The 25,597-nt window shown below is 46.5% G+C and overlaps 40 non-coding genes across 40 annotated transcripts; all 40 read right to left on the bottom strand.

Annotated features, from left to right (window-relative positions):
- Positions 1–271: 271 nt before the first annotated feature.
- On the bottom strand, positions 272–370 carry TRNAY-GUA (transfer RNA tyrosine (anticodon GUA)). Its single transcript has 2 exons — positions 334–370; positions 272–307 (listed from the first exon to the last, which is right to left on the bottom strand). It is a non-coding gene; the product is annotated as a tRNA-Tyr (tRNA).
- Positions 371–476: 106 nt separating this feature from the next.
- Positions 477–549, bottom strand: TRNAA-AGC (transfer RNA alanine (anticodon AGC)). Its single transcript has one exon. It is a non-coding gene; the product is annotated as a tRNA-Ala (tRNA).
- Positions 550–1,287: 738 nt separating this feature from the next.
- On the bottom strand, positions 1,288–1,386 carry TRNAY-GUA (transfer RNA tyrosine (anticodon GUA)). The gene is made up of 2 exons: positions 1,350–1,386; positions 1,288–1,323 (listed from the first exon to the last, which is right to left on the bottom strand). It is a non-coding gene; the product is annotated as a tRNA-Tyr (tRNA).
- Positions 1,387–1,492: 106 nt separating this feature from the next.
- Positions 1,493–1,565, bottom strand: TRNAA-AGC (transfer RNA alanine (anticodon AGC)). The gene has a single exon. It is a non-coding gene; the product is annotated as a tRNA-Ala (tRNA).
- Positions 1,566–2,304: 739 nt separating this feature from the next.
- Positions 2,305–2,403, bottom strand: TRNAY-GUA (transfer RNA tyrosine (anticodon GUA)). The gene is made up of 2 exons: positions 2,367–2,403; positions 2,305–2,340 (listed from the first exon to the last, which is right to left on the bottom strand). It is a non-coding gene; the product is annotated as a tRNA-Tyr (tRNA).
- Positions 2,404–2,509: 106 nt separating this feature from the next.
- TRNAA-AGC (transfer RNA alanine (anticodon AGC)) lies at positions 2,510–2,582 on the bottom strand. The gene has a single exon. It is a non-coding gene; the product is annotated as a tRNA-Ala (tRNA).
- A 1,959-nt stretch (positions 2,583–4,541) lies between these two features.
- Positions 4,542–4,614, bottom strand: TRNAA-AGC (transfer RNA alanine (anticodon AGC)). Its single transcript has one exon. It is a non-coding gene; the product is annotated as a tRNA-Ala (tRNA).
- A 739-nt stretch (positions 4,615–5,353) lies between these two features.
- TRNAY-GUA (transfer RNA tyrosine (anticodon GUA)) lies at positions 5,354–5,452 on the bottom strand. Its single transcript has 2 exons — positions 5,416–5,452; positions 5,354–5,389 (listed from the first exon to the last, which is right to left on the bottom strand). It is a non-coding gene; the product is annotated as a tRNA-Tyr (tRNA).
- A 106-nt stretch (positions 5,453–5,558) lies between these two features.
- Positions 5,559–5,631, bottom strand: TRNAA-AGC (transfer RNA alanine (anticodon AGC)). Its single transcript has one exon. It is a non-coding gene; the product is annotated as a tRNA-Ala (tRNA).
- Positions 5,632–6,370: 739 nt separating this feature from the next.
- TRNAY-GUA (transfer RNA tyrosine (anticodon GUA)) lies at positions 6,371–6,469 on the bottom strand. The gene is made up of 2 exons: positions 6,433–6,469; positions 6,371–6,406 (listed from the first exon to the last, which is right to left on the bottom strand). It is a non-coding gene; the product is annotated as a tRNA-Tyr (tRNA).
- A 106-nt stretch (positions 6,470–6,575) lies between these two features.
- Positions 6,576–6,648, bottom strand: TRNAA-AGC (transfer RNA alanine (anticodon AGC)). Its single transcript has one exon. It is a non-coding gene; the product is annotated as a tRNA-Ala (tRNA).
- A 1,756-nt stretch (positions 6,649–8,404) lies between these two features.
- On the bottom strand, positions 8,405–8,503 carry TRNAY-GUA (transfer RNA tyrosine (anticodon GUA)). The gene is made up of 2 exons: positions 8,467–8,503; positions 8,405–8,440 (listed from the first exon to the last, which is right to left on the bottom strand). It is a non-coding gene; the product is annotated as a tRNA-Tyr (tRNA).
- A 917-nt stretch (positions 8,504–9,420) lies between these two features.
- Positions 9,421–9,519, bottom strand: TRNAY-GUA (transfer RNA tyrosine (anticodon GUA)). The gene is made up of 2 exons: positions 9,483–9,519; positions 9,421–9,456 (listed from the first exon to the last, which is right to left on the bottom strand). It is a non-coding gene; the product is annotated as a tRNA-Tyr (tRNA).
- Positions 9,520–9,625: 106 nt separating this feature from the next.
- On the bottom strand, positions 9,626–9,698 carry TRNAA-AGC (transfer RNA alanine (anticodon AGC)). Its single transcript has one exon. It is a non-coding gene; the product is annotated as a tRNA-Ala (tRNA).
- Positions 9,699–10,437: 739 nt separating this feature from the next.
- On the bottom strand, positions 10,438–10,536 carry TRNAY-GUA (transfer RNA tyrosine (anticodon GUA)). Its single transcript has 2 exons — positions 10,500–10,536; positions 10,438–10,473 (listed from the first exon to the last, which is right to left on the bottom strand). It is a non-coding gene; the product is annotated as a tRNA-Tyr (tRNA).
- A 933-nt stretch (positions 10,537–11,469) lies between these two features.
- TRNAY-GUA (transfer RNA tyrosine (anticodon GUA)) lies at positions 11,470–11,568 on the bottom strand. The gene is made up of 2 exons: positions 11,532–11,568; positions 11,470–11,505 (listed from the first exon to the last, which is right to left on the bottom strand). It is a non-coding gene; the product is annotated as a tRNA-Tyr (tRNA).
- Positions 11,569–11,674: 106 nt separating this feature from the next.
- Positions 11,675–11,747, bottom strand: TRNAA-AGC (transfer RNA alanine (anticodon AGC)). The gene has a single exon. It is a non-coding gene; the product is annotated as a tRNA-Ala (tRNA).
- Positions 11,748–12,486: 739 nt separating this feature from the next.
- TRNAY-GUA (transfer RNA tyrosine (anticodon GUA)) lies at positions 12,487–12,585 on the bottom strand. Its single transcript has 2 exons — positions 12,549–12,585; positions 12,487–12,522 (listed from the first exon to the last, which is right to left on the bottom strand). It is a non-coding gene; the product is annotated as a tRNA-Tyr (tRNA).
- A 106-nt stretch (positions 12,586–12,691) lies between these two features.
- TRNAA-AGC (transfer RNA alanine (anticodon AGC)) lies at positions 12,692–12,764 on the bottom strand. The gene has a single exon. It is a non-coding gene; the product is annotated as a tRNA-Ala (tRNA).
- Positions 12,765–13,502: 738 nt separating this feature from the next.
- TRNAY-GUA (transfer RNA tyrosine (anticodon GUA)) lies at positions 13,503–13,601 on the bottom strand. The gene is made up of 2 exons: positions 13,565–13,601; positions 13,503–13,538 (listed from the first exon to the last, which is right to left on the bottom strand). It is a non-coding gene; the product is annotated as a tRNA-Tyr (tRNA).
- A 918-nt stretch (positions 13,602–14,519) lies between these two features.
- Positions 14,520–14,618, bottom strand: TRNAY-GUA (transfer RNA tyrosine (anticodon GUA)). Its single transcript has 2 exons — positions 14,582–14,618; positions 14,520–14,555 (listed from the first exon to the last, which is right to left on the bottom strand). It is a non-coding gene; the product is annotated as a tRNA-Tyr (tRNA).
- A 106-nt stretch (positions 14,619–14,724) lies between these two features.
- TRNAA-AGC (transfer RNA alanine (anticodon AGC)) lies at positions 14,725–14,797 on the bottom strand. The gene has a single exon. It is a non-coding gene; the product is annotated as a tRNA-Ala (tRNA).
- Positions 14,798–15,536: 739 nt separating this feature from the next.
- TRNAY-GUA (transfer RNA tyrosine (anticodon GUA)) lies at positions 15,537–15,635 on the bottom strand. The gene is made up of 2 exons: positions 15,599–15,635; positions 15,537–15,572 (listed from the first exon to the last, which is right to left on the bottom strand). It is a non-coding gene; the product is annotated as a tRNA-Tyr (tRNA).
- A 106-nt stretch (positions 15,636–15,741) lies between these two features.
- TRNAA-AGC (transfer RNA alanine (anticodon AGC)) lies at positions 15,742–15,814 on the bottom strand. Its single transcript has one exon. It is a non-coding gene; the product is annotated as a tRNA-Ala (tRNA).
- Positions 15,815–16,553: 739 nt separating this feature from the next.
- On the bottom strand, positions 16,554–16,652 carry TRNAY-GUA (transfer RNA tyrosine (anticodon GUA)). The gene is made up of 2 exons: positions 16,616–16,652; positions 16,554–16,589 (listed from the first exon to the last, which is right to left on the bottom strand). It is a non-coding gene; the product is annotated as a tRNA-Tyr (tRNA).
- A 106-nt stretch (positions 16,653–16,758) lies between these two features.
- Positions 16,759–16,831, bottom strand: TRNAA-AGC (transfer RNA alanine (anticodon AGC)). Its single transcript has one exon. It is a non-coding gene; the product is annotated as a tRNA-Ala (tRNA).
- A 739-nt stretch (positions 16,832–17,570) lies between these two features.
- On the bottom strand, positions 17,571–17,669 carry TRNAY-GUA (transfer RNA tyrosine (anticodon GUA)). Its single transcript has 2 exons — positions 17,633–17,669; positions 17,571–17,606 (listed from the first exon to the last, which is right to left on the bottom strand). It is a non-coding gene; the product is annotated as a tRNA-Tyr (tRNA).
- A 106-nt stretch (positions 17,670–17,775) lies between these two features.
- On the bottom strand, positions 17,776–17,848 carry TRNAA-AGC (transfer RNA alanine (anticodon AGC)). The gene has a single exon. It is a non-coding gene; the product is annotated as a tRNA-Ala (tRNA).
- Positions 17,849–18,587: 739 nt separating this feature from the next.
- Positions 18,588–18,686, bottom strand: TRNAY-GUA (transfer RNA tyrosine (anticodon GUA)). The gene is made up of 2 exons: positions 18,650–18,686; positions 18,588–18,623 (listed from the first exon to the last, which is right to left on the bottom strand). It is a non-coding gene; the product is annotated as a tRNA-Tyr (tRNA).
- A 918-nt stretch (positions 18,687–19,604) lies between these two features.
- TRNAY-GUA (transfer RNA tyrosine (anticodon GUA)) lies at positions 19,605–19,703 on the bottom strand. Its single transcript has 2 exons — positions 19,667–19,703; positions 19,605–19,640 (listed from the first exon to the last, which is right to left on the bottom strand). It is a non-coding gene; the product is annotated as a tRNA-Tyr (tRNA).
- Positions 19,704–19,809: 106 nt separating this feature from the next.
- TRNAA-AGC (transfer RNA alanine (anticodon AGC)) lies at positions 19,810–19,882 on the bottom strand. Its single transcript has one exon. It is a non-coding gene; the product is annotated as a tRNA-Ala (tRNA).
- A 739-nt stretch (positions 19,883–20,621) lies between these two features.
- TRNAY-GUA (transfer RNA tyrosine (anticodon GUA)) lies at positions 20,622–20,720 on the bottom strand. The gene is made up of 2 exons: positions 20,684–20,720; positions 20,622–20,657 (listed from the first exon to the last, which is right to left on the bottom strand). It is a non-coding gene; the product is annotated as a tRNA-Tyr (tRNA).
- A 111-nt stretch (positions 20,721–20,831) lies between these two features.
- Positions 20,832–20,904, bottom strand: TRNAA-AGC (transfer RNA alanine (anticodon AGC)). Its single transcript has one exon. It is a non-coding gene; the product is annotated as a tRNA-Ala (tRNA).
- A 740-nt stretch (positions 20,905–21,644) lies between these two features.
- TRNAY-GUA (transfer RNA tyrosine (anticodon GUA)) lies at positions 21,645–21,743 on the bottom strand. The gene is made up of 2 exons: positions 21,707–21,743; positions 21,645–21,680 (listed from the first exon to the last, which is right to left on the bottom strand). It is a non-coding gene; the product is annotated as a tRNA-Tyr (tRNA).
- Positions 21,744–21,849: 106 nt separating this feature from the next.
- Positions 21,850–21,922, bottom strand: TRNAA-AGC (transfer RNA alanine (anticodon AGC)). The gene has a single exon. It is a non-coding gene; the product is annotated as a tRNA-Ala (tRNA).
- Positions 21,923–22,661: 739 nt separating this feature from the next.
- On the bottom strand, positions 22,662–22,761 carry TRNAY-GUA (transfer RNA tyrosine (anticodon GUA)). Its single transcript has 2 exons — positions 22,725–22,761; positions 22,662–22,697 (listed from the first exon to the last, which is right to left on the bottom strand). It is a non-coding gene; the product is annotated as a tRNA-Tyr (tRNA).
- A 111-nt stretch (positions 22,762–22,872) lies between these two features.
- Positions 22,873–22,945, bottom strand: TRNAA-AGC (transfer RNA alanine (anticodon AGC)). Its single transcript has one exon. It is a non-coding gene; the product is annotated as a tRNA-Ala (tRNA).
- A 740-nt stretch (positions 22,946–23,685) lies between these two features.
- Positions 23,686–23,784, bottom strand: TRNAY-GUA (transfer RNA tyrosine (anticodon GUA)). The gene is made up of 2 exons: positions 23,748–23,784; positions 23,686–23,721 (listed from the first exon to the last, which is right to left on the bottom strand). It is a non-coding gene; the product is annotated as a tRNA-Tyr (tRNA).
- Positions 23,785–23,890: 106 nt separating this feature from the next.
- On the bottom strand, positions 23,891–23,963 carry TRNAA-AGC (transfer RNA alanine (anticodon AGC)). Its single transcript has one exon. It is a non-coding gene; the product is annotated as a tRNA-Ala (tRNA).
- A 936-nt stretch (positions 23,964–24,899) lies between these two features.
- TRNAA-AGC (transfer RNA alanine (anticodon AGC)) lies at positions 24,900–24,972 on the bottom strand. The gene has a single exon. It is a non-coding gene; the product is annotated as a tRNA-Ala (tRNA).
- Between the last annotated feature and the right edge of the window lie 625 nt (positions 24,973–25,597).

The following is a 25,597-nucleotide window of genomic DNA, read 5'->3' as shown; positions in this document are numbered from 1 at the left end:
CAAGAGTCTTTTTTGGCCTTTGATCCTCAACCCTACCCAGCTGAACTCTGTAACTCTTTCTAGCAAGCTGCCCGACTCCCCTTTTTTAATTGAGTCAGGGTAACAGTAATAGGTAAATACCCTGGCAGGTAGAAGCCCAAAAATGGTTTGCCAGAGATGTGGGCCGTTTTCCACTAAAGCGGTGGAGTAAGGAAGACGCTGTTGTATCATGGGATGCAAACGGGAAAGGGTCAACAAGAAAGACGGTGTGTTATCAACGTGACGTAAAAGTTCCTTCGAGCCGGAATCGAACCAGCGACCTAAGGATTACAGTTTTCTCAACATTTTGTCAATCTACAGTCCTCCGCTCTACCAGCTGAGCTATCGAAGGATACCCCAGCTAAGGTTTTGCCAGCCTTTGATCCTCATTCCTAGCGAGCGGAAGGTGCAGAAAATGAGTGTTTGTCTCTGGGGTTCAAGATGGAAAAGCATGTGTGTGGAGGATGCGGGCATCGATCCCGCTACCTCTCGCATGCTAAGCGAGCGCTCTACCATTTGAGCTAATCCCCCATCTATACACATCTGTGCAAGAGACGCGGGCGGATGAGCGGAACTGCGATGTCAGAGTTAACGATGGAACGCCACACAGTTTCATTGGAATGGAGGACTGTGTATTTTACAACATTTCTTTTGTCTTCACAGAGTGTTGAGCAAGGGGTCAACAAAAAGTAGGAATTTTAGAAAGGTGTGATACAACCAGTAAAAAGTAATCAGACTCCCAAAAGTGGAAGCAGACAAAACGGGTCGCTAGAGGTATTAAGTCAAATACAAAGCACTTTGTCTTCAAACAAAGTAGTGGGCTGCTGCCAATAAGGGTCGCTACTGACTTTAGTTCTTCTCCAATGCCCTAGTAGATGAAATGGAAAGTGGGAGATAGCACTCTTGCCCTTGTTGCTTTTTTTTGTGCTCTGGACTGAGGTGCAGTGAGGCTAAAAAGGGGGAACTTGATGGCCACTGAGCTATGAAAGGATACCCCACAAGAGTCTTTTTTGGCCTTTGATCCTCAACCCTACCCAGCTGAACTCTGTAACTCTTTCTAGCAAGCTGCCCGACTCCCCTTTTTTAATTGAGTCAGGGTAACAGTAATAGGTAATTACCCTGGCAGGTAGAAGCCCAAAAATGGTTTGCCAGAGATGTGGGCCATTTTCCACTAAAGCGGTGGAGTAAGGAAGACGCTGTTGTATCATGGGATGCAAACGGGAAAGGGTCAACAAGAAAGACGGTGTGTTATCAACGTGACGTAAAAGTTCCTTCGAGCCGGAATCGAACCAGCGACCTAAGGATTACAGTTTTCTCAACATTTTGTCAATCTACAGTCCTCCGCTCTACCAGCTGAGCTATCGAAGGATACCCCAGCTAAGGTTTTGCCAGCCTTTGATCCTCATTCCTAGCGAGCGGAAGGTGCAGAAAATGAGTGTTTGTCTCTGGGGTTCAAGATGGAAAAGCATGTGTGGGGAGGATGCGGGCATCGATCCCGCTACCTCTCGCATGCTAAGCGAGCGCTCTACCATTTGAGCTAATCCCCCATCTATACACATCTGCGCAAGAGATGCGGGCGGATGAGCGGAACTGCGATGTCAGAGTTAACGATGGAACGCCACACAGTTTCATTGGAATGGAGGACTGTGTATTTTACAACATTTCTTTTGTCTTCACAGAGTGTTGAGCAAGGGGTCAACAAAAAGTAGGAATTTTAGAAAGGTGTGATACAACCGGTAAAAAGTAATCAGACTCCCAAAAGTGGAAGCAGACAAAACGGGTCGCTAGAGGTATTAAGTCAAATACAAAGCACTTTGTCTTCAAACAAAGTAGTGGGCTGCTGCCAATAAGGGTCGCTACTGACTTTAGTTCTTCTCCAATGACCTAGTAGATGGAATGGAAAGTGGGAGAAAGCACTCTTGCCCTTGTTGCTTTTTTTTTGTGCTCTGGACTGAGGTGCAGTGAGGCTAAAAAGGGGGAACTTGATGGCCACTGAGCTATGAAAGGATACCCCACAAGAGTCTTTTTTGGCCTTTGATCCTCAACCCTACCCAGCTGAACTCTGTAACTCTTTCTAGCAAGCTGCCCGACTCCCCTTTTTTAATTGAGTCAGGGTAACAGTAATAGGTAAATACCCTGGCAGGTAGAAGCCCAAAAATGGTTTGCCAGAGATGTGGGCCGTTTTCCACTAAAGCGGTGGAGTAAGGAAGACGCTGTTGTATCATGGGATGCAAACGGGAAAGGGTCAACAAGAAAGACGGTGTGTTATCAACGTGACGTAAAAGTTCCTTCGAGCCGGAATCGAACCAGCGACCTAACGATTACAGTTTTCTCAATAATTTGTTAATCTACAGTCCTCCGCTCTACCAGCTGAGCTATCGAAGGATACCCCAGCTAAGGTTTTGCCAGCCTTTGATCCTCATTCCTAGCGAGCGGAAGGTGCAGAAAATGAGTGTTTGTCTCTGGGGTTCAAGATGGAAAAGCATGTGTGTGGAGGATGCGGGCATCGATCCCGCTACCTCTCGCATGCTAAGCGAGCGCTCTACCATTTGAGCTAATCCCCCATCTATACACATCTGTGCAAGAGACGCGGGCGGATGAGCGGAACTGCGATGTCAGAGTTAACGATGGAACGCCACACAGTTTCATTGGAATGGAGGACTGTGTATTTTACAACATTTCTTTTGTCTTCACAGAGTGTTGAGCAAGGGGTCAACAAAAAGTAGGAATTTTAGAAAGGTGTGATACAACCGGTAAAAAGTAATCAGACTCCCAAAAGTGGAAGCAGACAAAACGGGTCGCTAGAGGTATTAAGTCAAATACAAAGCACTTTGTCTTCAAACAAAGTAGTGGGCTGCTGCCAATAAGGGTCGCTACTGACTTTAGTTCTTCTCCAATGCCCTAGTAGATGAAATGGAAAGTGGGAGATAGCACTCTTGCCCTTGTTGCTTTTTTTTGTGCTCTGGACTGAGGTGCAGTGAGGCTAAAAAGGGGGAACTTGATGGCCACTGAGCTATGAAAGGATACCCCACAAGAGTCTTTTTTGGCCTTTGATCCTCAACCCTACCCAGCTGAACTCTGTAACTCTTTCTAGCAAGCTGCCCGACTCCCCTTTTTTAATTGAGTCAGGGTAACAGTAATAGGTAATTACCCTGGCAGGTAGAAGCCCAAAAATGGTTTGCCAGAGATGTGGGCCATTTTCCACTAAAGCGGTGGAGTAAGGAAGACGCTGTTGTATCATGGGATGCAAACGGGAAAGGGTCAACAAGAAAGACGGTGTGTTATCAACGTGACGTAAAAGTTCCTTCGAGCCAGAATCGAACCAGCGACCTAAGGATTACAGTTTTCTCAACATTTTGTCAATCTACAGTCCTCCGCTCTACCAGCTGAGCTATCGAAGGATACCCCAGCTAAGGTTTTGCCAGCCTTTGATCCTCATTCGAGCGAGCGGAAGGTGCAGAAAATGAGTGTTTGTCTCTGGGGTTCAAGATGGAAAAGCATGTGTGTGGAGGATGCGGGCATCGATCCCGTTACCTCTCGCATGCTAAGCGAGCGCTCTACCATTTGAGCTAATCCCCCATCTATACACATCTGCGCAAGAGATGCGGGCGGATGAGCGGAACTGCGATGTCAGAGTTAACGATGGAACGCCACACAGTTTCATTGGAAAGGAGGACTGTGTATTTTACAACATTTCTTTTGTCTTCACAGAGTGTTGAGCAAGGGGTCAACAAAAAGTAGGAATTTTAGAAAGGTGTGATACAACCGGTAAAAAGTAATCAGACTCCCAAAAGTGGAAGCAGACAAAACGGGTCGCTAGAGGTATTAAGTCAAATACAAAGCACTTTGTCTTCAAACAAAGTAGTGGGCTGCTGCCAATAAGGGTCGCTACTGACTTTAGTTCTTCTCCAATGACCTAGTAGATGGAATGGAAAGTGGGAGAAAGCACTCTTGCCCTTGTTGCTTTTTTTTTGTGCTCTGGACTGAGGTGCAGTGAGGCTAAAAAGGGGGAACTTGATGGCCACTGAGCTATGAAAGGATACCCCACAAGAGTCTTTTTTGGCCTTTGATCCTCAACCCTACCCAGCTGAACTCTGTAACTCTTTCTAGCAAGCTGCCCGACTCCCCTTTTTTAATTGAGTCAGGGTAACAGTAATAGGTAATTACCCTGGCAGGTAGAAGCCCAAAAATGGTTTGCCAGAGATGTGGGCCGTTTTCCACTAAAGCGGTGGAGTAAGGAAGACGCTGTTGTATCATGGGATGCAAACGGGAAAGGGTCAACAAGAAAGACGGTGTGTTATCAACGTGACGTAAAAGTTCCTTTGAGCCGGAATCGAACCAGCGACCTAAGGATTACAGTTTTCTCAACATTTTGTCAATCTACAGTCCTCCGCTCTACCAGCTGAGCTATCGAAGGATACCCCAGCTAAGGTTTTGCCAGCCTTTGATCCTCATTCCTAGCGAGCGGAAGGTGCAGAAAATGAGTGTTTGTCTCTGGGGTTCAAGATGGAAAAGCATGTGTGTGGAGGATGCGGGCATCGATCCCGCTACCTCTCGCATGCTAAGCGAGCGCTCTACCATTTGAGCTAATCCCCCATCTATACACATCTGCGCAAGAGACACGGGCGGATGAGCGGAACTGCGATGTCAGAGTTAACGATGGAACGCCACACAGTTTCATTGGAATGGAGGACTGTGTATTTTACAACATTTCTTTTGTCTTCACAGAGTGTTGAGCAAGGGGTCAACAAAAAGTAGGAATTTTAGAAAGGTGTGATACAACCGGTAAAAAGTAATCAGACTCCCAAAAGTGGAAGCAGACAAAACGGGTCGCTAGAGGTATTAAGTCAAATACAAAGCACTTTGTCTTCAAACAAAGTAGTGGGCTGCTGCCAATAAGGGTCGCTACTGACTTTAGTTCTTCTCCAATGACCTAGTAGATGGAATGGAAAGTGGGAGAAAGCACTCTTGCCCTTGTTGCTTTTTTTTTGTGCTCTGGACTGAGGTGCAGTGAGGCTAAAAAGGGGGAACTTGATGGCCACTGAGCTATGAAAGGATACCCCACAAGAGTCTTTTTTGGCCTTTGATCCTCAACCCTACCCAGCTGAACTCTGTAACTCTTTCTAGCAAGCTGCCCGACTCCCCTTTTTTAATTGAGTCAGGGTAACAGTAATAGGTAATTACCCTGGCAGGTAGAAGCCCAAAAATGGTTTGCCAGAGATGTGGGCCGTTTTCCACTAAAGCGGTGGAGTAAGGAAGACGCTGTTGTATCATGGGATGCAAACGGGAAAGGGTCAACAAGAAAGACGGTGTGTTATCAACGTGACGTAAAAGTTCCTTCGAGCTGGAATCGAACCAGCGACCTAAGGATTACAGTTTTCTCAACATTTTGTCAATCTACAGTCCTCCGCTCTACCAGCTGAGCTATCGAAGGATACCCCAGCTAAGGTTTTGCCAGCCTTTGATCCTCATTCCTAGCGAGCGGAAGGTGCAGAAAATGAGTGTTTGTCTCTGGGGTTCAAGATGGAAAAGCATGTGTGTGGAGGATGCGGGCATCGATCCCGCTACCTCTCGCATGCTAAGCGAGCGCTCTACCATTTGAGCTAATCCCCCATCTATAAACATCTGCACAAGAGACGCGGGCGGATGAGCGGAACTGCGATGTCAGAGTTAACGATGGAACGCCACACAGTTTCATTGGAATGGAGGACTGTGTATTTTACAACATTTCTTTTGTCTTCACAGAGTGTTGAGCAAGGGGTCAACAAAAAGTAGGAATTTTAGAAAGGTGTGATACAACCGGTAAAAAGTAATCAGACTCCCAAAAGTGGAAGCAGACAAAACGGGTCGCTAGAGGTATTAAGTCAAATACAAAGCACTTTGTCTTCAAACAAAGTAGTGGGCTGCTGCCAATAAGGGTCGCTACTGACTTTAGTTCTTCTCCAATGACCTAGTAGATGGAATGGAAAGTGGGAGATAGCACTCTTGCCCTTGTTGCTTTTTTTTTGTGCTCTGGACTGAGGTGCAGTGAGGCTAAAAAGGGGGAACTTGATGGCCACTGAGCTATAAAAGGATTCCCCACAAGAGTCTTTTTTGGCCTTTGATCCTCAACCCTACCCAGCTGAACTCTGTAACTCTTTCTAGCAAGCTGCCCGACTCCCCTTTTTTAATTGAGTCAGGGTAACAGTAATAGGTAATTACCCTGGCAGGTAGAAGCCCAAAAATGGTTTGCCAGAGATGTGGGCCGTTTTCCACTAAAGCGGTCGAGTAAGGAAGACGCTGTTGTATCATGGGATGCAAACGGGAAAGGGTCAACAAGAAAGACGGTGTGTTATCAACGTGACGTAAAAGTTCCTTCGAGCCGGAATCGAACCAGCGACCTAAGGATTACAGTTTTCTCAACATTTTGTCAATCTACAGTCCTCCGCTCTACCAGCTGAGCTATCGAAGGATACCCCAGCAAAGGTTTTGCCAGCCTTTGATCCTCATTCCTAGCGAGCGGAAGGTGCAGAAAATGAGTGTTTGTCTCTGGGGTTCAAGATGGAAAAGCATGTGTGTGGAGGATGCGGGCATCGATCCCGCTACCTCTCGCATGCTAAGCGAGCGCTCTACCATTTGAGCTAATCCCCCATCTATACACATCTGCGCAAGAGACGCGGGCGGATGAGCGGAACTGCGATGTCAGAGTTAACGATGGAACGCCACACAGTTTCATTGGAATGGAGGACTGTGTATTTTACAACATTTCTTTTGTCTTCACAGAGTGTTGAGCAAGGGGTCAACAAAAAGTAGGAATTTTAGAAAGGTGTGATACAACCGGTAAAAAGTAATCAGACTCCCAAAAGTGGAAGCAGACAAAACGGGTCGCTAGAGGTATTAAGTCAAATACAAAGCACTTTGTCTTCAAACAAAGTAGTGGGCTGCTGCCAATAAGGGTCGCTACTGACTTTAGTTCTTCTCCAATGCCCTAGTAGATGAAATGGAAAGTGGGAGATAGCACTCTTGCCCTTGTTGCTTTTTTTTTGTGCTCTGGACTGAGGTGCAGTGAGGCTAAAAAGGGGGAACTTGATGGCCACTGAGCTATGAAAGGATACCCCACAAGAGTCTTTTTTGGCCTTTGATCCTCAACCCTACCCAGCTGAACTCTGTAACTCTTTCTAGCAAGCTGCCCGACTCCCCTTTTTTAATTGAGTCAGGGTAACAGTAATAGGTAATTACCCTGGCAGGTAGAAGCCCAAAAATGGTTTGCCAGAGATGTGGGCCGTTTTCCACTAAAGCGGTGGAGTAAGGAAGACGCTGTTGTATCATGGGATGCAAACGGGAAAGGGTCAACAAGAAAGACGGTGTGTTATCAACGTGACGTAAAAGTTCCTTAGAGCCGGAATCGAACCAGCGACCTAAGGATTACAGTTTTCTCAACATTTTGTCAATCTACAGTCCTCCGCTCTACCAGCTGAGCTATCGAAGGATACCCCAGCTAAGGTTTTGCCAGCCTTTGATCCTCATTCCTAGCGAGCGGAAGGTGCAGAAAATGAGTGTTTGTCTCTGGGGTTCAAGATGGAAAAGCATGTGTGTGGAGGATGCGGGCATCGATCCCACTACCTCTCGCATGCTAAGCGAGCGCTCTACCATTTGAGCTAATCTCCCATCTATACACATCTGCGCAAGAGACGCGGGCGGATGAGCGGAACTGCGATGTCAGAGTTAACGATGGAACGCCACACAGTTTCATTGGAATGGAGGACTGTGTATTTTACAACATTTCTTTTGTCTTCACAGAGTGTTGAGCAAGGGGTCAACAAAAAGTAGGAATTTTAGAAAGGTGTGATACAACCGGTAAAAAGTAATCAGACTCCCAAAAGTGGAAGCAGACAAAACGGGTCGCTAGAGGTATTAAGTCAAATACAAAGCACTTTGTCTTCAAACAAAGTAGTGGGCTGCTGCCAATAAGGGTCGCTACTGACTTTAGTTCTTCTCCAATGCCCTAGTAGATGAAATGGAAAGTGGGAGATAGCACTCTTGCCCTTGTTGCTTTTTTTTTGTGCTCTGGACTGAGGTGCAGTGAGGCTAAAAAGGGGGAACTTGATGGCCACTGAGCTATGAAAGGATACCCCACAAGAGTCTTTTTTGGCCTTTGATCCTCAACCCTACCCAGCTGAACTCTGTAACTCTTTCTAGCAAGCTGCCCGACTCCCCTTTTTTAATTGAGTCAGGGTAACAGTAATAGGTAATTACCCTGGCAGGTAGAAGCCCAAAAATGGTTTGCCAGAGATGTGGGCCGTTTTCCACTAAAGCGGTGGAGTAAGGAAGACGCTGTTGTATCATGGGATGCAAACGGGAAAGGGTCAACAAGAAAGACGGTGTGTTATCAACGTGACGTAAAAGTTCCTTCGAGCCGGAATCGAACCAGCGACCTAAGGATTACAGTTTTCTCAACATTTTGTCAATCTACAGTCCTCCGCTCTACCAGCTGAGCTATCGAAGGATACCCCAGCTAAGGTTTTGCCAGCCTTTGATCCTCATTCCTAGCGAGCGGAAGGTGCAGAAAATGAGTGTTTGTCTCTGGGGTTCAAGATGGAAAAGCATGTGTGTGGAGGATGCGGGCATCGATCCTGCTACCTCTCGCATGCTAAGCGAGCGCTCTACCATTTGAGCTAATCCCCCATCTATACACATCTGCGCAAGAGACGCGGGCGGATGAGCGGAACTGCGATGTCAGAGTTAACGATGGAACGCCACACAGTTTCATTGGAATGGAGGACTGTGTATTTTACAACATTTCTTTTGTCTTCACAGAGTGTTGAGCAAGGGGTCAACAAAAAGTAGGAATTTTAGAAAGGTGTGATACAACCGGTAAAAAGTAATCAGACTCCCAAAAGTGGAAGCAGACAAAACGGGTCGCTAGAGGTATTAAGTCAAATACAAAGCACTTTGTCTTCAAACAAAGTAGTGGGCTGCTGCCAATAAGGGTCGCTACTGACTTTAGTTCTTCTCCAATGACCTAGTAGATGGAATGGAAAGTGGGAGAAAGCACTCTTGCCCTTGTTGCTTTTTTTTGTGCTCTGGACTGAGGTGCAGTGAGGCTAAAAAGGGGGAACTTGATGGCCACTGAGCTATGAAAGGATACCCCACAAGAGTCTTTTTTGGCCTTTGATCCTCAACCCTACCCAGCTGAACTCTGTAACTCTTTCTAGCAAGCTGCCCGACTCCCCTTTTTTAATTGAGTCAGGGTAACAGTAATAGGTAATTACCCTGGCAGGTAGAAGCCCAAAAATGGTTTGCCAGAGATGTGGGCCGTTTTCCACTAAAGCGGTGGAGTAAGGAAGACGCTGTTGTATCATGGGATGCAAACGGGAAAGGGTCAACAAGAAAGACGGTGTGTTATCAACGTGACGTAAAAGTGCCTTCGAGCTGGAATCGAACCAGCGACCTAAGGATTACAGTTTTCTCAACATTTTGTCAATCTACAGTCCTCCGCTCTACCAGCTGAGCTATCGAAGGATACCCCAGCTAAGGTTTTGCCAGCCTTTGATCCTCATTCCTAGCGAGCGGAAGGTGCAGAAAATGAGTGTTTGTCTCTGGGGTTCAAGATGGAAAACCATGTGTGTGGAGGATGCGGGCATCGATCCCGCTACCTCTCGCATGCTAAGCGAGCGCTCTACCATTTGAGCTAATCCCCCATCTATACACATCTGCGCAAGAGACGCGGGCGGATGAGCGGAACTGCGATGTCAGAGTTAACGATGGAACGCCACACAGTTTCATTGGAATGGAGGACTGTGTATTTTACAACATTTCTTTTGTCTTCACAGAGTGTTGAGCAAGGGGTCAACAAAAAGTAGGAATTTTAGAAAGGTGTGATACAACCGGTAAAAAGTAATCAGACTCCCAAAAGTGGAAGCAGACAAAACGGGTCGCTAGAGGTATTAAGTCAAATACAAAGCACTTTGTCTTCAAACAAAGTAGTGGGCTGCTGCCAATAAGGGTCGCTACTGACTTTAGTTCTTCTCCAATGCCCTAGTAGATGAAATGGAAAGTGGGAGATAGCACTCTTGCCCTTGTTGCTTTTTTTTTGTGCTCTGGACTGAGGTGCAGTGAGGCTAAAAAGGGGGAACTTGATGGCCACTGAGCTATGAAAGGATACCCCACAAGAGTCTTTTTTGGCCTTTGATCCTCAACCCTACCCAGCTGAACTCTGTAACTCTTTCTAGCAAGCTGCCCGACTCCCCTTTTTTAATTGAGTCAGGGTAACAGTAATAGGTAATTACCCTGGCAGGTAGAAGCCCAAAAATGGTTTGCCAGAGATGTGGGCCGTTTTCCACTAAAGCGGTGGAGTAAGGAAGACGCTGTTGTATCATGGGATGCAAACGGGAAAGGGTCAACAAGAAAGACGGTGTGTTATCAACGTGACGTAAAAGTTCCTTCGAGCCGGAATCGAACCAGCGACCTAAGGATTACAGTTTTCTCAACATTTTGTCAATCTACAGTCCTCCGCTCTACCAGCTGAGCTATCGAAGGATACCCCAGCTAAGGTTTTGCCAGCCTTTGATCCTCATTCCTAGCGAGCGGAAGGTGCAGAAAATGAGTGTTTGTCTCTGGGGTTCAAGATGGAAAAGCATGTGTGTGGAGGATGCGGGCATCAATCCCGCTACCTCTCGCATGCTAAGCGAGCACTCTACCATTTGAGCTAATCCCCCATCTATACACATCTGCGCAAGAGACGCGGGCGGATGAGCGGAACTGCGATGTCAGAGTTAACGATGGAACGCCACACAGTTTCATTGGAATGGAGGACTGTGTATTTTACAACATTTCTTTTGTCTTCACAGAGTGTTGAGCAAGGGGTCAACAAAAAGTAGGAATTTTAGAAAGGTGTGATACAACCGGTAAAAAGTAATCAGACTCCAAGTAATCAGACTCCCAAAAGTGGAAGCAGACAAAACGGGTCGCTAGAGGTATTAAGTCAAATACAAAGCACTTTGTCTTCAAACAAAGTAGTGGGCTGCTGCCAATAAGGGTCGCTACTGACTTTAGTTCTTCTCCAATGACCTAGTAGATGGAATGGAAAGTGGGAGAAAGCACTCTTGCCCTTGTTGCTTTTTTTTTGTGCTCTGGACTGAGGTGCAGTGAGGCTAAAAAGGGGGAACTTGATGGCCACTGAGCTATGAAAGGATACCCCACAAGAGTCTTTTTTGGCCTTTGATCCTCAACCCTACCCAGCTGAACTCTGTAACTCTTTCTAGCAAGCTGCCCGACTCCCCTTTTTTAATTGAGTCAGGGTAACAGTAATAGGTAATTACCCTGGCAGGTAGAAGCCCAAAAATGGTTTGCCAGAGATGTGGGCCGTTTTCCACTAAAGCGGTGGAGTAAGGAAGACGCTGTTGTATCATGGGATGCAAACGGGAAAGGGTCAACAAGAAAGACGGTGTGTTATCAACGTGACGTAAAAGTTCCTTCGAGCCGGAATCGAACCAGCGACCTAAGGATTACAGTTTTCTCAACATTTTGTCAATCTACAGTCCTCCGCTCTACCAGCTGAGCTATCGAAGGATACCCCAGCTAAGGTTTTGCCAGCCTTTGATCCTCATTCCTAGCGAGCGGAAGGTACAGAAAATGAGTGTTTGTCTCTGGGGTTCAAGATGGAAAAGCATGTGTGTGGAGGATGCGGGCATCGATCCCGCTACCTCTCGCATGCTAAGCGAGCGCTCTACCATTTGAGCTAATCCCCCATCTATACACATCTGCGCAAGAGACGCGGGCGGATGAGCGGAACTGCGATGTCAGAGTTAACGATGGAACGCCACACAGTTTCATTGGAATGGAGGACTGTGTATTTTACAACATTTCTTTTGTCTTCACAGAGTGTTGAGCAAGGGGTCAACAAAAAGTAGGAATTTTAGAAAGGTGTGATACAACCGGTAAAAAGTAATCAGACTCCCAAAAGTGGAAGCAGACAAAACGGGTCGCTAGAGGTATTAAGTCAAATACAAAGCACTTTGTCTTCAAACAAAGTAGTGGGCTGCTGCCAATAAGGGTCGCTACTGACTTTAGTTCTTCTCCAATGCCCTAGTAGATGAAATGGAAAGTGGGAGATAGCACTCTTGCCCTTGTTGCTTTTTTTTTGTGCTCTGGACTGAGGTGCAGTGAGGCTAAAAAGGGGGAACTTGATGGCCACTGAGCTATGAAAGGATACCCCACAAGAGTCTTTTTTGGCCTTTGATCCTCAACCCTACCCAGCTGAACTCTGTAACTCTTTCTAGCAAGCTGCCCGACTCCCCTTTTTTAATTGAGTCAGGGTAACAGTAATAGGTAATTACCCTGGCAGGTAGAAGCCCAAAAATGGTTTGCCAGAGATGTGGGCCGTTTTCCACTAAAGCGGTGGAGTAAGGAAGACGCTGTTGTATCATGGGATGCAAACGGGAAAGGGTCAACAAGAAAGACGGTGTGTTATCAACGTGACGTAAAATTTTCTTCGAGCCGGAATCGAACCAGCGACCTAAGGATTACAGTTTTCTCAACATTTTGTCAATCTACAGTCCTCCGCTCTACCAGCTGAGCTATCGAAGGATACCCCAGCTAAGGTTTTGCCAGCCTTTGATCCTCATTCCTAGCGAGCGGAAGGTGCAGAAAATGAGTGTTTGTCTCTGGGGTTCAAGATGGAAAAGCATGTGTGTGGAGGATGCGGGCATCGATCCCGCTACCTCTCGCATGCTAAGCGAGCGCTCTACCATTTGAGCTAATCCCCCATCTATACACATCTGCGCAAGAAACGCGGGCGGATGAGCGGAACTGCGATGTCAGAGTTAACGATGGAACGCCACACAGTTTCATTGGAATGGAGGACTGTGTATTTTACAACATTTCTTTTGTCTTCACAGAGTGTTGAGCAAGGGGTCAACAAAAAGTAGGAATTTTAGAAAGGTGTGATACAACCGGTAAAAAGTAATCAGACTCCCAAAAGTGGAAGCAGACAAAACGGGTCGCTAGAGGTATTAAGTCAAATACAAAGCACTTTGTCTTCAAACAAAGTAGTGGGCTGCTGCCAATAAGGGTCGCTACTGACTTTAGTTCTTCTCCAATGCCCTAGTAGATGAAATGGAAAGTGGGAGATAGCACTCTTGCCCTTGTTGCTTTTTTTTGTGCTCTGGACTGAGGTGCAGTGAGGCTAAAAAGGGGGAACTTGATGGCCACTGAGCTATGAAAGGATACCCCACAAGAGTCTTTTTTGGCCTTTGATCCTCAACCCTACCCAGCTGAACTCTGTAACTCGTTCTAGCAAGCTGCCCGACTCCCCTTTTTTAATTGAGTCAGGGTAACAGTAATAGGTAATTACCCTGGCAGGTAGAAGCCCAAAAATGGTTTGCCAGAGATGTGGGCCGTTTTCCACTAAAGCGGTGGAGTAAGGAAGACGCTGTTGTATCATGGGATGCAAACGGGAAAGGGTCAACAAGAAAGACGGTGTGTTATCAACGTGACGTAAAAGTTCCTTCGAGCCGGAATCGAACCAGCGACCTAAGGATTACAGTTTTCTCAACATTTTGTCAATCTACAGTCCTCCGCTCTACCAGCTGAGCTATCGAAGGATACCCCAGCTAAGGTTTTGCCAGCCTTTGATCCTCATTCCTAGCGAGCGGAAGGTGCAGAAAATGAGTGTTTGTCTCTGGGGTTCAAGATGGAAAAGCATGTGTGTGGAGGATGCGGGCATCGATCCCGCTACGTCTCGCATGCTAAGCGAGCGCTCTTCCATTTGAGCTAATCCCCCATCTATACACATCTGCGCAAGAGACGCGGGCGGATGAGCGGAACTACGATGTCAGAGTTAACGATGGAACGCCACACAGTTTCATTGGAATGGAGGACTGTGTATTTTACAACATTTCTTTTGTCTTCACAGAGTGTTGAGCAAGGGGTCAACAAAAAGTAGGAATTTTAGAAAGGTGTGATACAACCGGTAAAAAGTAATCAGACTCCCAAAAGTGGAAGCAGACAAAACGGGTCGCTAGAGGTATTAAGTCAAATACAAAGCACTTTGTCTTCAAACAAAGTAGTGGGCTGCTGCCAATAAGGGTCGCTACTGACTTTAGTTCTTCTCCAATGACTTAGTAGATGGAATGGAAAGTGGGAGAAAGCACTCTTGCCCTTGTTGCTTTTTTTTTGTGCTCTGGACTGAGGTGCAGTGAGGCTAAAAAGGGGGAACTTGATGGCCACTGAGCTATGAAAGGATACCCCACAAGAGTCTTTTTTGGCCTTTGATTGTCAACCCTACCCAGCTGAACTCTGTAACTCTTTCTAGCAAGCTGCCCGACTCCCCTTTTTTAATTGAGTCAGGGTAACAGTAATAGGTAATTACCCTGGCAGGTAGAAGCCCAAAAATGGTTTGCCAGAGATGTGGGCCGTTTTCCACTAAAGCGGTGGAGTAAGGAAGACGCTGTTGTATCATGGGATGCAAACGGGAAAGGGTCAACAAGAAAGACGGTGTGTTATCAACGTGACGTAAAAGTTCCTTCGAGCCGGAATCGAACCAGCGACCTAAGGATTACAGTTTTCTCAACATTTTGTCAATCTACAGTCCTCCGCTCTACCAGCTGAGCTATCGAAGGATACCCCAGCTAAGGTTTTGCCAGCCTTTGATCCTCATTCCTAGCGAGCGGAAGGTGCAGAAAATGAGTGTTTGTCTCTGGGGTTCAAGATGGAAAAGCATGTGTGTGGAGGATGCGGGCATCGATCCCGCTACCTCTCGCATGCTAAGCGAGCGCTCTACCATTTGAGCTAATCCCCCATCTATACACATCTGCGCAAGAGACGCGGGCGGATGAGCGGAACTGCGATGTCAGAGTTAACGATGGAACGCCACACAGTTTCATTGGAATGGAGGACTGTGTATTTTACAACATTTCTTTTGTCTTCACAGAGTGTTGAGCAAGGGGTCAACAAAAAGTAGGAATTTTAGAAAGGTGTGATACAACCGGTAAAAAGTAATCAGACTCCCAAAAGTGGAAACAGACAAAACGGGTCGCTAGAGGTATTAAGTCAAATACAAAGCACTTTGTCTTCAAACAAAGTAGTGGGCTGCTGCCAATAAGGGTCGCTACTGACTTTAGTTCTTCTCCAATGACCTAGTAGATGGAATGGAAAGTGGGAGATAGCACTCTTGCCCTTGTTGCTTTTTTTTTGTGCTCTGGACTGATGTGCAGTGAGGCTAAAAAGGGGGAACTTGATGGCCACTGAGCTATGAAAGGATACCCCACAAGAGTCTTTTTTGGCCTTTGATCCTCAACCCTACCCAGCTGAACTCTGTAACTCTTTCTAGCAAGCTGCCCGACTCCCCTTTTTTAATTGAGTCAGGGTAACAGTAATAGGTAATTACCCTGGCAGGTAGAAGCCCAAAAATGGTTTGCCAGAGATGTGGGCCGTTTTCCACTAAAGCGGTGGAGTAAGGAAGACGCTGTTGTATCATGGGATGCAAACGGGAAAGGGTCAACAAGAAAGACGGTGTGTTATCAACGTGACGTAAAAGTTCCTTCGAGCCGGAATCGAACCAGCGACCTAAGGATTACAGTTTTCTCAACATTTTGTCAATCTACAGTCCTCCGCTCTACCAGCTGAGCTATCGAAGGATACCCCAGCTAAGGTTTTGCCAGCCTTTGATCCTCATTCCTAGCGAGCGGAAGGTGCAGAAAATGAGTGTTTGTCTCTGGGGTTCAAGATGGAAAAGCATGTGTGTGGAGGATGCGGGCATCGATCCCGCTACCTCTCGCATGCTAAGCGAGCGCTCTACCATTTGAGCTAATCCCCCATCTATACACATCTGCGCAAGAGACGCGGGCGGATGAGCGGAACTGCGATGTCAGAGTTAACGATGGAACGCCACACAGTTTCATTGGAATGGAGGACTGTGTATTTTACAACATTTCTTTTGTCTTCACAGAGTGTTGAGCAAGGGGTCAACAAAAAGTAGGAATTTTAGAAAGGTGTGATACAACCGGTAAAAAGTAATCAGACTCCCAAAAGTGGAAGCAGACAAAACGGGTCGCTAGAGGTATTAAGTCAAATACAAAGCACTTTGTCTTCAAACAAAGTAGTGGGCTGCTGCCAATAAGGGTCGCTACTGACTTTAGTTCTTCTCCAATGACCTAGTAGATGGAATGGAAAGTGGGAGATAGCACTCTTGCCCTTGTTGCTTTTTTTTTGTGCTCTGGACTGAGGTGCAGTGAGGCTAAAAAGGGGGAACTTGATGGCCACTGAGCTATGAAAGGATACCCCACAAGAGTCTTTTTTGGCCTTTGATCCTCAACCCTACCCAGCTGAACTCTGTAACTCTTTCTAGCAAGCTGCCCGACTCCCCTTTTTTAATTGAGTCAGGGTAACAGTAATAGGTAATTACCCTGGCAGGTAGAAGCCCAAAAATGGTTTGCCAGAGATGTGGGCCGTTTTCCACTAAAGCGGTGGAGTAAGGAAGACGCTGTTGTATCATGGGATGCAAACGGGAAAGGGTCAACAAGAAAGACGGTGTGTTATCAACGTGACGTAAAAGTTCCTTCGAGCCGGAATCGAACCAGCGACCTAAGGATTACAGTTTTCTCAACATTTTGTCAATCTACAGTCCTCCGCTCTACCAGCTGAGCTATCGAAGGATACCCCAGCTAAGGTTTTGCCAGCCTTTGATCCTCATTCCTAGCGAGCGGAAGGTGCAGAAAATGAGTGTTTGTCTCTGGGGTTCAAGATGGAAAAGCATGTGTGTGGAGGATGCGGGCATCGATCCCGCTACCTCTCGCATGCTAAGCGAGCGCTCTACCATTTGAGCTAATCCCCCATCTATACACATCTGCGCAAGAGACGCGGGCGGATGAGCGGAACTGCGATGTCAGAGTTAACGATGGAACGCCACACAGTTTCATTGGAATGGAGGACTGTGTATTTTACAACATTTCTTTTGTCTTCACAGAGTGTTGAGCAAGGGGTCAACAAAAAGTAGGAATTTTAGAAAGGTGTGATACAACCGGTAAAAAGTAATCAGACTCCCAAAAGTGGAAACAGACAAAACGGGTCGCTAGAGGTATTAAGTCAAATACAAAGCACTTTGTCTTCAAACAAAGTAGTGGGCTGCTGCCAATAAGGGTCGCTACTGACTTTAGTTCTTCTCCAATGACCTAGTAGATGGAATGGAAAGTGGGAGATAGCACTCTTGCCCTTGTTGCTTTTTTTTTGTGCTCTGGACTGAGGTGCAGTGAGGCTAAAAAGGGGGAACTTGATGGCCACTGAGCTATGAAAGGATACCCCACAAGAGTCTTTTTTGGCCTTTGATCCTCAACCCTACCCAGCTGAACTCTGTAACTCTTTCTAGCAAGCTGCCCGACTCCCCTTTTTTAATTGAGTCAGGGTAACAGTAATAGGTAATTACCCTGGCAGGTAGAAGCCCAAAAATGGTTTGCCAGAGATGTGGGCCGTTTTCCACTAAAGCGGTGGAGTAAGGAAGACGCTGTTGTATCATGGGATGCAAACGGGAAAGGGTCAACAAGAAAGACGGTGTGTTATCAACGTGACGTAAAAGTTCCTTCGAGCCGGAATCGAACCAGCGACCTAAGGATTACAGTTTTCTCAACATTTTGTCAATCTACAGTCCTCCGCTCTACCAGCTGAGCTATCGAAGGATACCCCAGCTAAGGTTTTGCCAGCCTTTGATCCTCATTCCTAGCGAGCGGAAGGTGCAGAAAATGAGTGTTTGTCTCTGGGGTTCAAGATGGAAAAGCATGTGTGTGGAGGATGCGGGCATCGATCCCGCTACCTCTCGCATGCTAAGCGAGCGCTCTACCATTTGAGCTAATCCCCCATCTATACACATCTGCGCAAGAGACGCGGGCGGATGAGCGGAACTGCGATGTCAGAGTTAACGATGGAACGCCACACAGTTTCATTGGAATGGAGGACTGTGTATTTTACAACATTTCTTTTGTCTTCACAGAGTGTTGAGCAAGGGGTCAACAAAAAGTAGGAATTTTAGAAAGGTGTGATACAACCGGTAAAAAGTAATCAGACTCCCAAAAGTGGAAGCAGACAAAACGGGTCGCTAGAGGTATTAAGTCAAATACAAAGCACTTTGTCTTCAAACAAAGTAGTGGGCTGCTGCCAATAAGGGTCGCTACTGACTTTAGTTCTTCTCCAATGACCTAGTAGATGGAATGGAAAGTGGGAGATAGCACTCTTGCCCTTGTTGCTTTTTTTTTGTGCTCTGGACTGAGGTGCAGTGAGGCTAAAAAGGGGGAACTTGATGGCCACTGAGCTATGAAAGGATACCCCACAAGAGTCTTTTTTGGCCTTTGATCCTCAACCCTACCCAGCTGAACTCTGTAACTCTTTCTAGCAAGCTGCCCGACTCCCCTTTTTTAATTGAGTCAGGGTAACAGTAATAGGTAATTACCCTGGCAGGTAGAAGCCCAAAAATGGTTTGCCAGAGATGTGGGCCGTTTTCCACTAAAGCGGTGGAGTAAGGAAGACGCTGTTGTATCATGGGATGCAAACGGGAAAGGGTCAACAAGAAAGACGGTGTGTTATCAACGTGACGTAAAAGTTCCTTCGAGCCGGAATCGAACCAGCGACCTAAGGATTACAGTTTTCTCAACATTTTGTCAATCTACAGTCCTCCGCTCTACCAGCTGAGCTATCGAAGGATACCCCAGCTAAGGTTTTGCCAGCCTTTGATCCTCATTCCTAGCGAGCGGAAGGTGCAGAAAATGAGTGTTTGTCTCTGGGGTTCAAGATGGAAAAGCATGTGTGTGGAGGATGCGGGCATCGATCCCGCTACCTCTCGCATGCTAAGCGAGCCCTCTACCATTTGAGCTAATCCCCCATCTATACACATCTGCGCAAGAGACGCGGGCGGATGAGCGGAACTGCGATGTCAGAGTTAACGATGGAACGCCACACAGTTTCATTGGAATGGAGGACTGTGTATTTTACAACATTTCTTTTGTCTTCACAGAGTGTTGAGCAAGGGGTCAACAAAAAGTAGGAATTTTAGAAAGGTGTGATACAACCGGTAAAAAGTAATCAGACTCCCAAAAGTGGAAGCAGACAAAACGGGTCGCTAGAGGTATTAAGTCAAATACAAAGCACTTTGTCTTCAAACAAAGTAGTGGGCTGCTGCCAATAAGGGTCGCTACTGACTTTAGTTCTTCTCCAATGACCTAGTAGATGGAATGGAAAGTGGGAGAAAGCACTCTTGCCCTTGTTGCTTTTTTTTTGTGCTCTGGACTGAGGTGCAGTGAGGCTAAAAAGGGGGAACTTGATGGCCACTGAGCTATGAAAGGATACCCCACAAGAGTCTTTTTTGGCCTTTGATCCTCAACCCTACCCAGCTGAACTCTGTAACTCTTTCTAGCAAGCTGCCTGACTCCCCTTTTTTAATTGAGTCAGGGTAACAGTAATAGGTAATTACCCTGGCAGGTAGAAGCCCAAAAATGGTTTGCCAGAGATGTGGGCCGTTTTCCACTAAAGCGGTGGAGTAAGAAAGACGCTGTTGTATCATGGGATGCAAACGGGAAAGGGTCAACAAGAAAGACGGTGTGTTATCAACGTGACGTAAAAGTTCCTTCGAGCCGGAATCGAACCAGCGACCTAAGGATTACAGTTTTCTCAACATTTTGTCAATTTACAGTCCTCCGCTCTACCAGCTGAGCTATCGAAGGATACCCCAGCTAAGGTTTTGCCAGCCTTTGATCCTCATTCCTAGCGAGCAGAAGGTGCAGAAAATGAGTGTTTGTCTCTGGGGTTCAAGATGGAAAAGCATGTGTGTGGAGGATGCGGGCATCGATCCCGCTACCTCTCGCATGCTAAGCGAGCGCTCTACCATTTGAGCTAATCCCCCATCTATACACATCTGCGCAAGAGACGCGGGCGGATGAGCGGAACTGCGATGTCAGAGTTAACGATGGAACGCCACACAGTTTCATTGGAATGGAGGACTGTGTATTTTACAACATTTCTTTTGTCTTCACAGAGTGTTGAGCAAGGGGTCAACAAAAAGTAGGAATTTTAGAAAGGTGTGATACAACCGGTAAAAAGTAATCAGACTCCCAAAAGTGGAAGCAGACAAAACGGGTCGCTAGAGGTATTAAGTCAAATACAAAGCACTTTGTCTTCAAACAAAGTAGTGGGCTGCTGCCAATAAGGGTCGCTACTGACTTTAGTTCTTCTCCAATGCCCTAGTAGATGAAAAGGAAAGTGGGAGATAGCACTCTTGCCCTTGTTGCTTTTTTTTTGTGCTCTGGACTGAGGTGCAGTGAGGCTAAAAAGGGGGAACTTGATGGCCACTGAGCTATGAAAGGATACCCCACAAGAGTCTTTTTTGGCCTTTGATCCTCAACCCTACCCAGCTGAACTCTGTAACTCTTTCTAGCAAGCTGCCCGACTCCCCTTTTTTAATTGAGTCAGGGTAACAGTAATAGGTAATTACCCTGGCAGGTAGAAGCCCAAAAATGGTTTGCCAGAGATGTGGGCCGTTTTCCACTAAAGCGGTGGAGTAAGGAAGACGCTGTTGTATCATGGGATGCAAACGGGAAAGGGTCAACAAGAAAGACGGTGTGTTATCAACGTGACGTAAAAGTTCCTTCGAGCCGGAATCGAACCAGCGACCTAAGGATTACAGTTTTCTCAACATTTTGTCAATCTACAGTCCTCCGCTCTACCAGCTGAGCTATCGAAGGATACCCCAGCTCAGCTAAGGTTTTGCCAGCCTTTGATCCTCATTCCTAGCGAGCGGAAGGTGCAGAAAATGAGTGTTTGTCTCTGGGGTTCAAGATGGAAAAGCATGTGTGTGGAGGATGCGGGCATCGATCCCGCTACCTCTCGCATGCTAAGCGAGCGCTCTACCATTTGAGCTAATCCCCCATCTATACACATCTGCGCAAGAGACGCGGGCGGATGAGCGGAACTGCGATGTCAGAGTTAACGATGGAACGCCACACGGTTTCATTGGAATGGAGGACTGTGTATTTTACAACATTTCTTTTGTCTTCACAGAGTGTTGAGCAAGGGGTCAACAAAAAGTAAGAATTTTAGAAAGGTGTGATACAACCGGTAAAAAGTAATCAGACTCCCAAAAGTGGAAGCAGACAAAACGGGTCGCTAGAGGTATTAAGTCAAATACAAAGCACTTTGTCTTCAAACAAAGTAGTGGGCTGCTGCCAATAAGGGTCGCTACTGACTTTAGTTCTTCTCCAATGACCTAGTAGATGGAATGGAAAGTGGGAGAAAGCACTCTTGCCCTTGTTGCTTTTTTTTTTGTGCTCTGGACTGAGGTGCAGTGAGGCTAAAAAGGGGGAACTTGATGGCCACTGAGCTATGAAAGGATACCCCACAAGAGTCTTTTTTGGCCTTTGATCCTCAACCCTACCCAGCTGAACTCTGTAACTCTTTCTAGCAAGCTGCCCGACTCCCCTTTTTTAATTGAGTCAGGGTAACAGTAATAGGTAATTACCCTGGCAGGTAGAAGCCCAAAAATGGTTTGCCAGAGATGTGGGCCGTTTTCCACTAAAGCGGTGGAGTAAGAAAGACGCTGTTGTATCATGGGATGCAAACGGGAAAGGGTCAACAAGAAAGACGGTGTGTTATCAACGTGACGTAAAAGTTCCTTCGAGCCGGAATCGAACCAGCGACCTAAGGATTACAGTTTTCTCAACATTTTGTCAATTTACAGTCCTCCGCTCTACCAGCTGAGCTATCGAAGGATACCCCAGCTAAGGTTTTGCCAGCCTTTGATCCTCATTCCTAGCGAGCAGAAGGTGCAGAAAATGAGTGTTTGTCTCTGGGGTTCAAGATGGAAAAGCATGTGTGTGGAGGATGCGGGCATCGATCCCGCTACCTCTCGCATGCTAAGCGAGCGCTCTACCATTTGAGCTAATCCCCCATCTATACACATCTGCGCAAGAGACGCGGGCGGATGAGCGGAACTGCGATGTCAGAGTTAACGATGGAACGCCACACAGTTTCATTGGAATGGAGGACTGTGTATTTTACAACATTTCTTTTGTCTTCACAGAGTGTTGAGCAAGGGGTCAACAAAAAGTAGGAATTTTAGAAAGGTGTGATACAACCGGTAAAAAGTAATCAGACTCCCAAAAGTGGAAGCAGACAAAACGGGTCGCTAGAGGTATTAAGTCAAATACAAAGCACTTTGTCTTCAAACAAAGTAGTGGGCTGCTGCCAATAAGGGTCGCTACTGACTTTAGTTCTTCTCCAATGCCCTAGTAGATGAAAAGGAAAGTGGAAGATAGCACTCTTGCCCTTGTTGCTTTTTTTTTGTGCTCTGGACTGAGGTGCAGTGAGGCTAAAAAGGGGGAACTTGATGGCCACTGAGCTATGAAAGGATACCCCACAAGAGTCTTTTTTGGCCTTTGATCCTCAACCCTACCCAGCTGAACTCTGTAACTCTTTCTAGCAAGCTGCCCGACTCCCCTTTTTTAATTGAGTCAGGGTAACAGTAATAGGTAATTACCCTGGCAGGTAGAAGCCCAAAAATGGTTTGCCAGAGATGTGGGCCGTTTTCCACTAAAGCGGTGGAGTAAGGAAGACGCTGTTGTATCATGGGATGCAAACGGGAAAGGGTCAACAAGAAAGACGGTGTGTTATCAACGTGACGTAAAAGTTCCTTCGAGCCGGAATCGAACCAGCGACCTAAGGATTACAGTTTTCTCAACATTTGTGTCAATCTACAGTCCTCCGCTCTACCAGCTGAGCTATCGAAGGATACCCCAGCTCAGCTAAGGTTTTGCCAGCCTTTGATCCTCATTCCTAGTGAGCGGAAGGTGCAGAAAATGAGTGTTTGTCTCTGGGGTTCAAGATGGAAAAGCATGTGTGTGGAGGATGCGGGCATCGATCCCGCTACCTCTCGCATGCTAAGCGAGCGCTCTACCATTTGAGCTAATCCCCCATCTATACACATCTGCGCAAGAGACGCGGGCGGATGAGCGGAACTGCGATGTCAGAGTTAACGATGGAACGCCACACGGTTTCATTGGAATGGAGGACTGTGTATTTTACAACATTTCTTTTGTCTTCACAGAGTGTTGAGCAAGGGGTCAACAAAAAGTAAGAATTTTAGAAAGGTGTGATACAACCGGTAAAAAGTAATCAGACTCCCAAAAGTGGAAGCAGACAAAACGGGTCGCTAGAGGTATTAAGTCAAATACAAAGCACTTTGTCTTCAAACAAAGTAGTGGGCTGCTGCCAATAAGGGTCGCTACTGACTTTAGTTCTTCTCCAATGACCTAGTAGATGGAATGGAAAGTGGGAGAAAGCACTCTTGCCCTTGTTGCTTTTTTTTTTGTGCTCTGGACTGAGGTGCAGTGAGGCTAAAAAGGGGGAACTTGATGGCCACTGAGCTATGAAAGGATACCCCACAAGAGTCTTTTTTGGCCTTTGATCCTCAACCCTACCCAGCTGAACTCTGTAACTCTTTCTAGCAAGCTGCCCGACTCCCCTTTTTTAATTGAGTCAGGGTAACAGTAATAGGTAATTACCCTGGCAGGTAGAAGCCCAAAAATGGTTTGCCAGAGATGTGGGCTGTTTTCCACTAAAGCGGTGGAGTAAGGAAGACGCTGTTGTATCATGGGATGCAAACGGGAAAGGGTCAACAAGAAAGACGGTGTGTTATCAACGTGACGTAAAAGTTCCTTCGAGCCGGAATCGAACCAGCGACCTAAGGATTACAGTTTTCTCAACATTTTGTCAATCTACAGTCCTCCGCTCTACCAGCTGAGCTATCGAAGGATACCCCAGCTAAGGTTTTGCCAGCCTTTGATCCTCATTCCTAGCGAGCGGAAGGTGCAGAAAATGAGTGTTTGTCTCTGGGGTTCAAGATGGAAAAGCATGTGTGTGGAGGATGCGGGCATCGATCCCGCTACCTCTCGCATGCTAAGCGAGCGCTCTACCATTTGAGCTAATCCCCCATCTATACACATCTGCGCAAGAGACGCGGGCGGATGAGCGGAACTGCGATGTCAGAGTTAACGATGGAACGCCACACAGTTTCATTGGAATGGAGGACTGTGTATTTTACAACATTTCTTTTGTCTTCACAGAGTGTTGAGCAAGGGGTCAACAAAAAGTAGGAATTTTAGAAAGGTGTGATACAACCGGTAAAAAGTAATCAGACTCCCAAAAGTGGAAGCAGACAAAACGGGTCGCTAGAGGTATTAAGTCAAATACAAAGCACTTTGTCTTCAAACAAAGTAGTGGGCTGCTGCCAATAAGGGTCGCTACTGACTTTAGTTCTTCTCCAATGACCTAGTAGATGGAATGGAAAGTGGGAGAAAGCACTCTTGCCCTTGTTGCTTTTTTTGTGTGCTCTGGACTGAGGTGCAGTGAGGCTAAAAAGGGGGAACTTGATGGCCACTGAGCTATGAAAGGATACCCCACAAGAGTCTTTTTTGGCCTTTGATCCTCAACCCTACCCAGCTGAACTCTGTAACTCTTTCTAGCAAGCTGCCCGACTCCCCTTTTTTAATTGAGTCAGGGTAACAGTAATAGGTAATTACCCTGGCAGGTAGAAGCCCAAAAATGGTTTGCCAGAGATGTGGGCCGTTTTCCACTAAAGCGGTGGAGTAAGGAAGACGCTGTTGTATCATGGGATGCAAACGGGAAAGGGTCAACAAGAAAGACGGTGTGTTATCAACGTGACGTAAAAGTTCCTTCGAGCCGGAATCGAACCAGCGACCTAAGTTTTCTCAACATTTTGTCAATCTACAGTCCTCCGCTCTACCAGCTGAGCTATCGAAGGATACCCCAGCTAAGGTTTTGCCAGCCTTTGATCCTCATTCCTAGCGAGCGGAAGGTGCAGAAAATGAGTGTTTGTCTCTGGGGTTCAAGATGGAAAAGCATGTGTGTGGAGGATGCGGGCATCGATCCCGCTACCTCTCGCATGCTAAGCGAGCGCTCTACCATTTGAGCTAATCCCCCATCTATACACATCTGCGCAAGAGACGCGGGCGGATGAGCGGAACTGCGATGTCAGAGTTAACGATGGAACGCCACACAGTTTCATTGGAATGGAGGACTGTGTATTTTACAACATTTCTTTTGTCTTCACAGAGTGTTGAGCAAGGGGTCAACAAAAAGTAGGAATTTTAGAAAGGTGTGATACAACCGGTAAAAAGTAATCAGACTCCCAAAAGTGGAAGCAGACAAAACGGGTCGCTAGAGGTATTAAGTCAAATACAAAGCACTTTGTCTTCAAACAAAGTAGTGGGCTGCTGCCAATAAGGGTCGCTACTGACTTTAGTTCTTCTCCAATGACCTAGTAGATGGAATGGAAAGTGGGAGAAAGCACTCTTGCCCTTGTTGCTTTTTTTTTGTGCTCTGGACTGAGGTGCAGTGAGGCTAAAAAGGGGGAACTTGATGGCCACTGAGCTATGAAAGGATACCCCACAAGAGTCTTTTTTGGCCTTTGATCCTCAACCCTACCCAGCTGAACTCTGTAACTCTTTCTAGCAAGCTAAAGAGTAGAGAAACCGAGAGCCCAATATAGTGTAGTATGTTAAGCATAAATGAAGTAAAGGTTATCGTGAGAAAATTATACTCACAA

The sequence above is a fragment of the Hyperolius riggenbachi genome, chromosome 4 (genome assembly GCF_040937935.1).
Source record: "Hyperolius riggenbachi isolate aHypRig1 chromosome 4, aHypRig1.pri, whole genome shotgun sequence".
Classification (NCBI taxonomy): domain Eukaryota; kingdom Metazoa; phylum Chordata; class Amphibia; order Anura; family Hyperoliidae; genus Hyperolius; species Hyperolius riggenbachi.
The sequence above is the reverse complement of the archived record's forward strand: the minus strand, read 5'-3'. Positions and strand labels throughout refer to the sequence as shown.